An 11,200-nucleotide genomic window follows, 5' to 3' on the forward strand; every position below is an offset into this window, starting at 1 on the left:
AAAATCACTGAGCTTTTATTTTACAAGTGTTATAAAAAATAAATCCAGGAAAGATAATTGGAATGTGTTAAGAAACCTAACTGTCTTGATAGATGTTACGTATGATGAACAGATTAGTTCCTATTTATCCTGAGTAATAAAAATAGGAAAAACCTGTCAGCTTTTGCTAAGCACTTTCAAAGATGTAATTGAACGGTCAGACAAACTCAGAAACACGCCCGAAAGAAATTAAACCATTTTTCCTTGAAGAAACATGAATGGGCAATAAGGCGCCTGACAACTTTTAGGCACTAGACAGTAGCTGTCATTTTAGATGAGTAATTAATCTTGAACTGAGAGGGAGATGTGGAGCCCTGTTGACTGTTTATTCGGCTAGAATGACAGTCAGTGTCTGTTAGCACCGCTTGGACCCTGTCTGGAATTGCTAACCTCTCCCAGGCAAAGCTTGCCTGTGCATCTATTGTCAACAGCAATGACTCTGAAGTTCGCGTTGGGCAATCCTGACGCGCCGTGCCTTGGCTCGCCTTTTGTTTCTCTGTGAAGACACTTTTTTAATCTAATGATATCTTTCTCAATGTCTAACGATGCTCGTGCAACGTGCCGCCAGTGGCATTTTATCCTCTGCTCCCTTCCCCCCTTACATGTACAGGCCTGCAAAGTCATGCTTTGCATTTTAAATCTGTTCTCTGTGACTTCTGAGGAAAGGAAGAACAGTTGAGCATTGAGCTTCTCCCCAGTGTGATCTATTCTGAAAAAATGTGCAAACTTATAATTTGGCCCACGATTTTTCTTCATACTTCCCTTCTTGTACACCAGGAACCTCATGAGGGCGCTCTCTATGGCCACATTAGAACAACGCGAACACGACATTGCTAAAATGCAACAAAGGGTTACTGGAGATACAAAGGACCAATGCTACTCCCTTTGTCCAGTGTCTTCTCTTGGTTGAAAACACCAAGATGCAGTCACCCCAGGCTCTGGGTGACAACCTACTTGACCTGACCCATACACCTGTTCACTACTCAATGGGTGTACTCAGGTGGGAATCAACATTGGCGGGAAGATCTTTGGAGCCTGAGCCATTACTATCTCTGCATCTGTGTAACGCTCAGAAGAACAGGGCATAGATTTCAATTACAATCCTTACAAATTATAGAGTTTTTTTAAAAAAACCCTAATATAAAAAATATATATTTCCTCTACTTTGAAGTATATCCAGATCATGTCATGCAGCAGTTGGGAAAACAGAAGCACTGAGGTTTTGGAGAATCCAGTTATTTGTAGCAGGTGTTACCTGCACTCAGTACAAAACTGCTCTTAGGATGCACAGCTGTGTGCCTCTGGTGGGAATTCAGGTGTACGAGTACAAGTATAAGGATACGGGTACACATCCATATTTACATGAAGTGTTGACTGTGGAAGATAACTATTAACTTACAGAGGGATCTCTGTGGCCTCGTACTCAAATACCTGTATATATATACACACACACTATATATATATCTCTATATATACCTATATGTGTATTTTAACCCCCAAAAGCATTATTGAATACATTAATTGTTGCACACTTCATCTGGAAGAATCAAATGTTTTGCTAACTTCATTCTCACTTGAGTCCTATGACTTTGGTCAATGCCAAGAGGTATATTCTGTGAAATTTTCATACCCCTCTGGCTTGGTCTTATCCTGTGAGTCTCACAGGTGTGTAGCACCTTTGAAACACAAATGTAAGCATGATGAAAAACTCTAACAATGAAATTCACTTTCTCACGTCAGAAATCTGAAGTGGGTTATCATATTGAAGTATGAAGATTTAAATGTGGCTGAATTAAATTCACAACTCTGAAGTGAGTTCAAGGCACCCATAACAAAAACATGCTGCATTTCCTAGACATTTGATCTGGAGGAGGTTGCTTACAGTTCCATTTCTGCAACCGTTGAAAGTCACAGCCTATTTTTCTGAACTGCGATCATCAGGATTTGTGGAACCGGGCCAAGCTGAATGGATGTAATTACATCTTTTTCTGTGAGGAAATTTAGATTTTTTTTCCTTCATTGCAACAGCAAATGATGATTATGCACCCTCCTCCATCAAAGTATCTGAAAGTTTTATAAAAACTAATGAATGAAGCCCTAGCACAGTAACCGAAAGGGGCATTATCTGTTTTACAGAAGAATTAACCAAGGCACAGATAACCTTATTATGGCACTATCTGTTTAGCAGAACTCACCTAATTAGACATTTCAGTGGTTAATTCCAAATAACAAATTTCTGAGGAACTGGAGTTTGCACTTGCAGTGCCATGGTTGTTTCTAGTTTGGTTGTTTCTATTTCGTATGTCTGGCTCAATTCAGGGCTTGGTATTCAGTAGTTCTTGCAACATGCTGAAGAAATGAGTTACTAACTTATTTAGCAAAGACATCCAGTATTAGTACATACTTCAGAAAATGTGGAAATCTGTACTATGCAAGACCACACGCATGGTCTGGGATAGTGCTGGGAAAAGAGGTATTATTTTCCAACCACTAGTTTAGACCCATGACTGGTATTCCGTACACTTTGCTGTGTTACTTGCAGTCACTTAAATAAGAATTTTACTTCTGTTTCCAACCATACTTTTGCTCTTTATTCAACAGCTCATTTCCTTCCCCACTAACCAGCTTCCCCCAGCCCTCCAGAGCTCCGCTTGCAGCAGCTCCCCGCAGGAGCTGTGCACTGCAGTAGCCTAGAGCGAGCAACAGGGGATGTTGCGGGATCGGAGCAGGCAGCGCAGGCAGGCGGAGGAGAGTCTGCTCCCCTGAACTGCTGCACCCTGGAGACCAGAGCATGACCGTAGTCCCAATTCCTTGAAATTGCTTTTTCCGTACAGAGGATAAAAACCATGAGAAAGAACGAATCACCCAATTCCCTCAGCTGCTCAAAAATGACTCTGCCATACGTATTTGGAGGGAATAAGAAGAACCTTTGGCATCAGTTCTCAATACTCAAGGGAAACAATGAAAAAATGAGAAAGATTATGAGAAAAGGCATTTGGACTAGGTTTCTTTTTTTAAATCATAACTTGAAAGGAAGGTAATGAAATCCTAATATTCTGTAACATTCTGTAACATTCTGTAAACATTGTGAAATTTCTTACTTTTTAGGGAACGCTAAAATGTAAATGTTTTCCAGTTTAAAGAAGTAATTTTTTTTGCTACATTCCTATGTTAATGGGTAAAATATGACAATATATTCTAATCAGAGCCCTGTGTAATAAACTGAACTACTTCAGACAACAGTGCACACTACGATGAATAAAATCTTAACCAGAGATATAGATGTGCATTCAAAACAATGCTTAAGCAAACCCTTCTGATTACTTCATATATTAAAATTTTAACTTTGGAGCATCACATACGATCAACTGAAGTGTTTTAAACAGTACTATAGACAGTTACAATCATGAAGCAACAACCCTGATGACACCTGTGAAAGTGCTACGGGTGTGACAGAATGACAAGAGCCAGGAAAATCAGATTTAATGTTCACATGACACCGAACTATTTTTATTTTACCCGATGGTGCAGTGCCATAATTTAGAATTGCCTGGCATTTTTAATTAGTTGCTTAGCGTCACAGAAGGATACATGGCATTTGAAGTTGTGTAGGAAAGCGCTAAAATAATCCATCCAACTGGCAACCAGTGAAGATGAGAACGAATACACCAAGCTTCCATTCGCCAAGTTGGCCAGACATAACATTCTGATGCTGAGTAAAAGAAAAAAAAAAAAAAATTCACTTGCAGCTTGCAAAATGGTGCCATAATCCTGTTTATATAGCTCTGAAGTAAAAGCAAAGCCAAATGACAACTGCTAGATTTCAACTTCCATGTATCAAATCCTACTTAGGAGATAATTTTATTTATGGCTAGTTCTGCCTCCCTCATGAAACCAGAGATTCTTTCAGCTTCAATGGCCAGGACTAGCCTCTCGCTTTCTTTTCAATTTCGCAATAAAATCAGCTCACTGTAGCTTGACGGCATAATCTTTCTTAAAGGACTCAGAATGGCTACGCCTGCCTTTCTTCAGCAGGTGCATCTCCTGAATCAATTGCTATTGCCCTAGAGAACGCCCTTAATTTGGAATAAAAAGTGAGATGTTGCTCTCACTTAAGTCTGAAGACTGTCACCACTAGAATAATCAGACGTTTCTCTTACACTGCCATTTGAAGAGAATTCGAAATACAAAGAAACTCAGCAGGCAGTCAATGAATTCCCCCCCGGCCCCATCTTAAAAAAAAAGGACCTTATGGAAGGAAGAAAAAGAGACACACAATTCATCCTGAAGATACCGGAGATATTCTTTTTTCCTGTTGAGTGGTTCTAGTTTTGAACAGGCTACGCTGGAGCGCATCGTAGCACCGGGGCACTTCCCATCATTCCGCTGGTCACCTATGTACTGTAGCAGAAACTGCCAAACAATTGGTTTATTCTCTTGTGATAGTAACCCAGGAAACAAATCTATGATGACACTGTTACATGCATTCGTGAACTTAGTGGCCTCGTAGGTCACTGGACAAATCTCTCTAAACTGAACTGTTGACAGTTCTTTGCAGGGTTCCCCACAGGAAACTGAAGGTTAATTGACCATTCTTTCAAACCATGAAATGCTTTTGAAAATGTTAGTTTTAAGTCTCGAAGCCTAAAATCTGATGAAACAGCGTGTCTGTACTGTGGTGTCTTCTAATTACTGAAATGAAGAATTTTGGTCAGGGAAGGTGCACAAGAGGTTTAATTAGATTTCTGTGTCATGTAAATGTGAAATAACACTCATCTAAATTGTGATATTGTTTAGAACAGAGATGCTGAGGTAGCAGGATACCTGCTAGAGAAGCTGTTCATAACAGAACTGACTACTTCTTGATGTTAATTTGATGATGGCCTTATTAAGAGAAGGGATCTTAAATTTTCAGTCTTAGATCCTTAGATCCTTAGATCCTTAGATCCATATGTATATGCTTATATTCGCTCATGTGGATAGCCTCACTGACTTCAAAGGAATTATCACATGTTGGTTTCTGCAGGATACTTCCACCTGTAAAGTTAGAGTTATGCAAATACTCGTATACTCAGAACCAGGAATCCCAGAAAACACCCAGCGCTCTTGAACGACTGGAAGGAAAGGAGATTTGCTTTTATGAGGAACGATACGTGCATAAAACCAGTTACATATTCACCTAAGATTTAGAGAAGCTAGGAAGAAAATGGAAATCAATCATTCTGTCACAGATTATGAAATTCCTTTATCATACTGTATTTGGGCTTTACACATTTAGAGTATTATCCTGACATCCCATGGGTGTTATTTTTTATTCGAGATAAAATGTGTCAGCGTATATGCTGAAAATATTGCAGAAGTAGAAAGCAAGAAAAAATTGGGTATTTATTATAACATTTTTCTCCAGAAACCTTGAAGAATATTTTACTCAAGTATTTCTAGTCATGGTTAATAAACTTAATGTGATCAAGATTTGAGTTCTGCAAAATTTTAAATTCTAAACTAGACTTTGGCCTGTCTCTAGCTGTTGTCTTGTCACTGCATTTCTGTGTAAGAAATATCAATTTAAATGTGGTCAGACTGTGATCTTCAGATGATGCCTGTCTCTCTGTGCGGCTCAGCAAGTAACATGGTGGGCAAACTTAATTCCACCCTGTCAAGGTTAGACATTAGAGCAGCCTTGCTGGGAAGGAAGGTGGACCAGACTGGGCTCTCTCTGATGCTACTCAGTTATGCTCCAGGTGTCCATCACTGTGTGAAGGAACCAATTTAGTCTTTCAAGGGCTGAAGATTCCAACTGAGACAATGAACAGCCCCTCAGAGACGAATTTCCCAAAGTACTTATGTAGCCAATGTCCATTGCTTCTACCACGAAAAGTTGTGTATTTATCTAAAGCTGAAAGTAGGTAGCTGTAAAATTTTCCTTTTTTCTTCTTTCCTAACTTTTCATCTACAAAGAAGAAAAACTTTATGTGAGCATAGGTATAGATAAAAGCATTCATTGTCATTATCTGCACAACACAGTCCATGGAGATTGGCTGAAAACGGTCAAGAATATCATTTTAGGAAAATGTCATTACTATGGTGAAGAAACAGGTGAGACCTACACATGATTCTCTGCAGCGTTCGTCAGCTGTAAACAAACCGCAGCCTACAAAAGAACAATAGAGATCAAAACTGACAGTTTTTTCTGCAGTGCACTCTGTTGCTGAAGTAGTCTCTTTCAGTGACAAACTAGACGGTAAATTATATCCATCAGCCAGCAGCATATTGATTTCCTTCTATATTTTAAAAAAAGATAATTTAAAAAGTGTACATTATATCCCCAAAATGCAAAATAAAAGCATTAACACTCTGCTTACACAGTACAAGGATTTCTTCTAACTTCACCGTCTAAATTTAGGACACTAAAAATTTGGGGTGACAGTAAGTTTTTAGAATCATAGAATCATTTTATTCCAACCTTTTACACCTACAGATTTTAAGAAGGTGATATTACCTTCTCCATATGCTGATACTAATTGTCATACACAGCACGATACCTACGGACAACGGAATGGTTCAAGGAAGCAGTTTTAGCTTTGGTCCCATTTCTCATTTCTACAATCTTGTATTAGGCACTGTGCTTACGAAAGTAACTATTTTGCTGAAGGCTAAGTAAAAATACCCTAAAACTGTATTTCTCAGAGATCACTTTCTTGTTAATGAAATTTTGAGGGTTAAAATCTGCTAACAGCCTGTGATAAGAACAATTATGTTGGACATTTGAAGTGGTGGAAAACACACCAGCCAACCAGAATTCTCTTGTCACAACCCTTGCTTCATAATATTGTATATAATAACCATTGCACTGCACAATTACGCTATCTATAAACTATGTTTTGCTGCAAAATAGACATGTATCAAGGCAAAATATTCTTGTAGTCTACTCTCAAAGATAAAACTCTGCTATGCTTAGGATTAAGTGGCTAAATTATAAACAGATTGTCAGGCTTTGTGTGTGCTAGTGGGTCTGTTTTTGTGGTTCTGCCAGCTCTTAAAGTGCATATAATAACGGCTCTGTGTTATTTCTGTTGCAGGGGCATTTAGAAGCCCCAGGCCCATTTTTCCAAGCACTCTGCAATGTACAGTAGTGAGACGGTTTCAGCCTCAGAGGAAATTGTATATCAAATGCATATTTACACTGCATTCTAAAAACTACATCTTAACCCAAGAAAAAATTAGGTTGGGATACCAGCAAAGAAGCTTCTCCTTCTGATGACACACCTTACCCTAATGAATGTGGACACACTACAATGGATTACACAGTATGATGGATTTTGTTCCTAAGTATTAGCAATTTTACTTGAAAATCAGTGAGTAGGTCAGATGGCAGTTTTAACTTCATGCTACCCAGGGCAGCAATATCATCTTCATGAGGATGAAGATTAATTCCTTACAGGCCAGACTACCAGCGCTTCATACGGAGCAAAACAACTCTCTCCCTGCTGAATACAGAACAGCAGGCATTAGTTTAAGTAACAAGGACAGTGATAGTTAGAAGCTGCCAAACTCCTTCTTAAGGAATCACCATTTGTTTGTTGGCTACAGATGCAGTAAAACAAACCAACAGGACAACAAAGAATAAGAAAAGTAGCAATTGCCTTAGAAAGTAAAAACAGGATACTAAAGGGAGTAAAAAGCAGGTTTCCCTTTGTTTGTGATACATACTATGAAACTTTTCAACAGTAAAGGCATTTTCAAACGTAGCCTTTTCTGAACAAGCCAGGCACTAGGACCTCCAGTGTATTTTCCTTACCTTAGCCATGAGGAAGGCCTTTTTGTCCGTTACATCCATGCATGTAATCAGTGATTGTGCCTTTTGTAAAACTCAGATTCACCATCTGTATGCTCCCAAGTGGCTAGACGAGTACTAAAACCCTATCCCTATGGGATTAATCTGCAATTTCACACTAAATGATTTTTAAGTATAATTTGTTACGATACAGTATTCTAAAATAAAAAAACGGTCAGTGCTTTTGCATTGTAATAAAAGGAGGAAGCTTGTAAGGTTTCCTGTATTTAAAATGCGTTGTATGGAATCCACTTGCACATTAGTTTCATTCAGATATGAATGCAAATGTCTCGGGAAAAGAACCTTTGGGTAATTAAAATAGCTGCTTTTTATTTCTGAGGGAAAGAATACAAACACAAACTTGGAATCTGTGCACTGGGAGGGGGATGAAGGGTAACGTACTTCTCATCTTGTTCAGGAACTGAGAATTTGCATGATGAAGTTGCAGTTTAAAATGTAAATAGAATATTTCACTTTTGTACTGAGGAGGAATGGAGGGATGAATTGTAAAGGCACTGGGTAAATAAAGGAGGAGCTAAAGAATCCACTCTTTCACATAAAACAAAGCTGGCTTGAAGTGTGCAAGGAAATTATTCCTTTTTAAGAAGCACTGACCACTTTTAGAAGCACCCCATTTCACTAAATAGAGGGCACTGATCTTAATTCACATTGTTATTTTCTCCACACATTTTAGATACTCAGCTGAAGAAGGATGGAAACTAAAATCAGTAAACATGCCACGCGAGGAGTAAGAAGATCGAGGGTCACGACACGCTAATGTCCTTTTACAAAAAAGATGATGAGTAAACCTGAAGCTGCTTTTCAGCCATGCTGGGTTCAACATAGAAACCATGAGTCCCAGTCCAAATTGGTCTGAGGTGGGGGAAATATTTTCATTTTACAGCCTGACTAGATGGAACACAAAGGTCATCAAAATCTTCACAGAGTTCTCATAAATCTCTGATTTTGAGGGTTTCTCAGCACCCCCTTACTTTTTTTTTTTTTTAACTTATCTCCTAAAGCACACTTGAGAGTGGGGAAAATAAAACAAAGTTGTTTTATGATGACCTCATCTGGTAGCAAAATGAATTCAGTTCAACATCCAAAGGAAGCTACTACAGCTTAAACAATACCTCTACAGAAATTCCAGCTAATTTTAGGAGAAATTCACCCACAAGGAAGCCAATGCTTTTACAAATCAAATCCCTCTTCTGCCTGTTGTTTTATTGCATTATTTGCTACAAACTAGTTACTCCAAAGAAAGAATAATTTAATTGCTGAACATTATGTTATTTTAAAGGCTACATGTGATTTTACATGCTGCCAAAATAAATTAGATGGAAATTGGATGAATAGAAATACCTAATACACATTTCTTTGCTAATATTCACTGTAAAAATAACTTCAGTTGTGTCAGGTGAACTTGCCCTGTTCCTTGACTTGGACAAGACTATAAAGTAAAACAACAATTGTCCATATTTTGTATTCCCTCATTTTAAATCATGTAAAGGAACCCACCTACTGTATGTAAGAAAACAATACACACAGATATTCCTTTTCATACTGTTTTCATGCTATTCTTTTTGACATCATAATGTCTCAAGTGCAACACATACTGGGTGAGAAAACACCTAAAACAAGGAAAACTTGGCTACAGTCAATCTCTCTGAATCCAATCATCAGCTTGCAGTTTACTTCCATTCAGACTTCACGCTGAGATGATGTAACACAGAACAGTCAATTTCTGAAAATAAATGTGGAAGTAACAGCAAACACATGCACAGTAACTTCTAAGGCCAGCTGCCTACTGAGGAAACTGCTTTTAAATTTGTTTGATAACCTTGACAGTGTTTTAGCCAGTAACTGGCAGGCTCTATCACCTGTTCTGCTTAACAGTCACAAAAAACCCAGCCTGCAGATACTCGTGTGCGTGTTTCCCAAGGAGTACTACATGCCAACGTTACGGAGTCACAGAATAATTTAGGTTGGAAGGGACCTCTGGAGGTCTCGGCTCCAAACCTCTGCTCCAAGCAGGGCCAACGCAGATCGATTTGCTCAGAGCTCTGTCCAGTTAAATTCTGAGTACCTCCAAAGGCAGAGACTCACCATCCCTCTGTGCCACGCTGCAACGTTCGACTACCCTCATTGTGAAAACTTTGTAATATTTAACTAGAACTTTCCTTGTTGCAACTCGCTATGTACTCTTCTAAGCGTTGGAGAACTAAGCTCTTCATCCCTTCACATTTCAGATTAAGGTCCCCTAGTGAGCAAGATGGGAATAAGCCACCCTTGTACTCCGTACCTGTTACAATCTGGCCCTTCCAAGCAGGAGGTATGCAAATCACCTGAACGAGAGGAATGAATCTGTGCACTGAATGTATTGCTACAAGGAAACTAGTCAAGCAAAAAGTTCAACACAACGGCTGAAGCAGATTCTGAGAAAGTCTAAAAGAAATGGTGTGTTTTATCTTTACCTCTCCTGCAAATATTAAGCTACAGGAATGCATTTTAAAAATAAGTGTTTTTTAAACTACAAGGTAAGTATATAACGGCTACAAGTTTACTTTGTAATAAGTTACAAAACTGCACAACCTATCACTGTAGCTAAGGGAACACTTGCAACTGTGCAAACTCTGTGCCTTAGGCTCTAGCAGTACTATGACTTTCTTTTATTCTGCTTTTCTGTTCTCCAGATGTGCCTGGTTTAGGCCTTGATGCTGAGAAATATTGATTACTCTCCATTTCTATTGACAGTAACTAACAGAGAGACATTTGATGCTCATCAAAGTGAACAGATTCTCATGAAGAGCAAAAGACCTCCCATCTTCACATTTCACTCCCTCTATACCGTCAACTGTCAAGCACAAGGAAATACATTTCTCATGAGATATTCTGGGTTTTCATTCTGCAAGTATATCTAAAGTATTTCCACATTTATGCTTTATGCATAGCTGAAATGACCTGGTTTCATCACTGATTTGAAACAACTTCTACATAAAGGTCACCTTTCATGACAAGTAAGGTTGGCACCTGTTTTGATGATGGGCTTATAGGAAGAAAACTCCAGTCTCCAGAAAAGACCCAGCAAGGCCAGGCCAAGAGTCTCTGGGGCTGTCCTGCTGCCATGGGGTTTGACCTTGGTTCAGCTGTTTCTCTCCCATCTCCCTTATGAGTGGAGGTACCGCTGTCCTACCCTCGCACCCTCACTGTGAGAGCTCGCCGTCTAATGGGTGCACCGTGCTTAAACTGCAGGTGAAAGAGGAAGCAACAATATGTCTGTCACAATTAATTCTTCTATTTCCTAGTTATATTTTATGCATTAACTTA

Source organism: Phalacrocorax aristotelis, chromosome 15, assembly GCF_949628215.1.
Source record: "Phalacrocorax aristotelis chromosome 15, bGulAri2.1, whole genome shotgun sequence".
In the NCBI taxonomy this organism is placed as follows: Eukaryota; Metazoa; Chordata; class Aves; order Suliformes; family Phalacrocoracidae; genus Phalacrocorax; species Phalacrocorax aristotelis.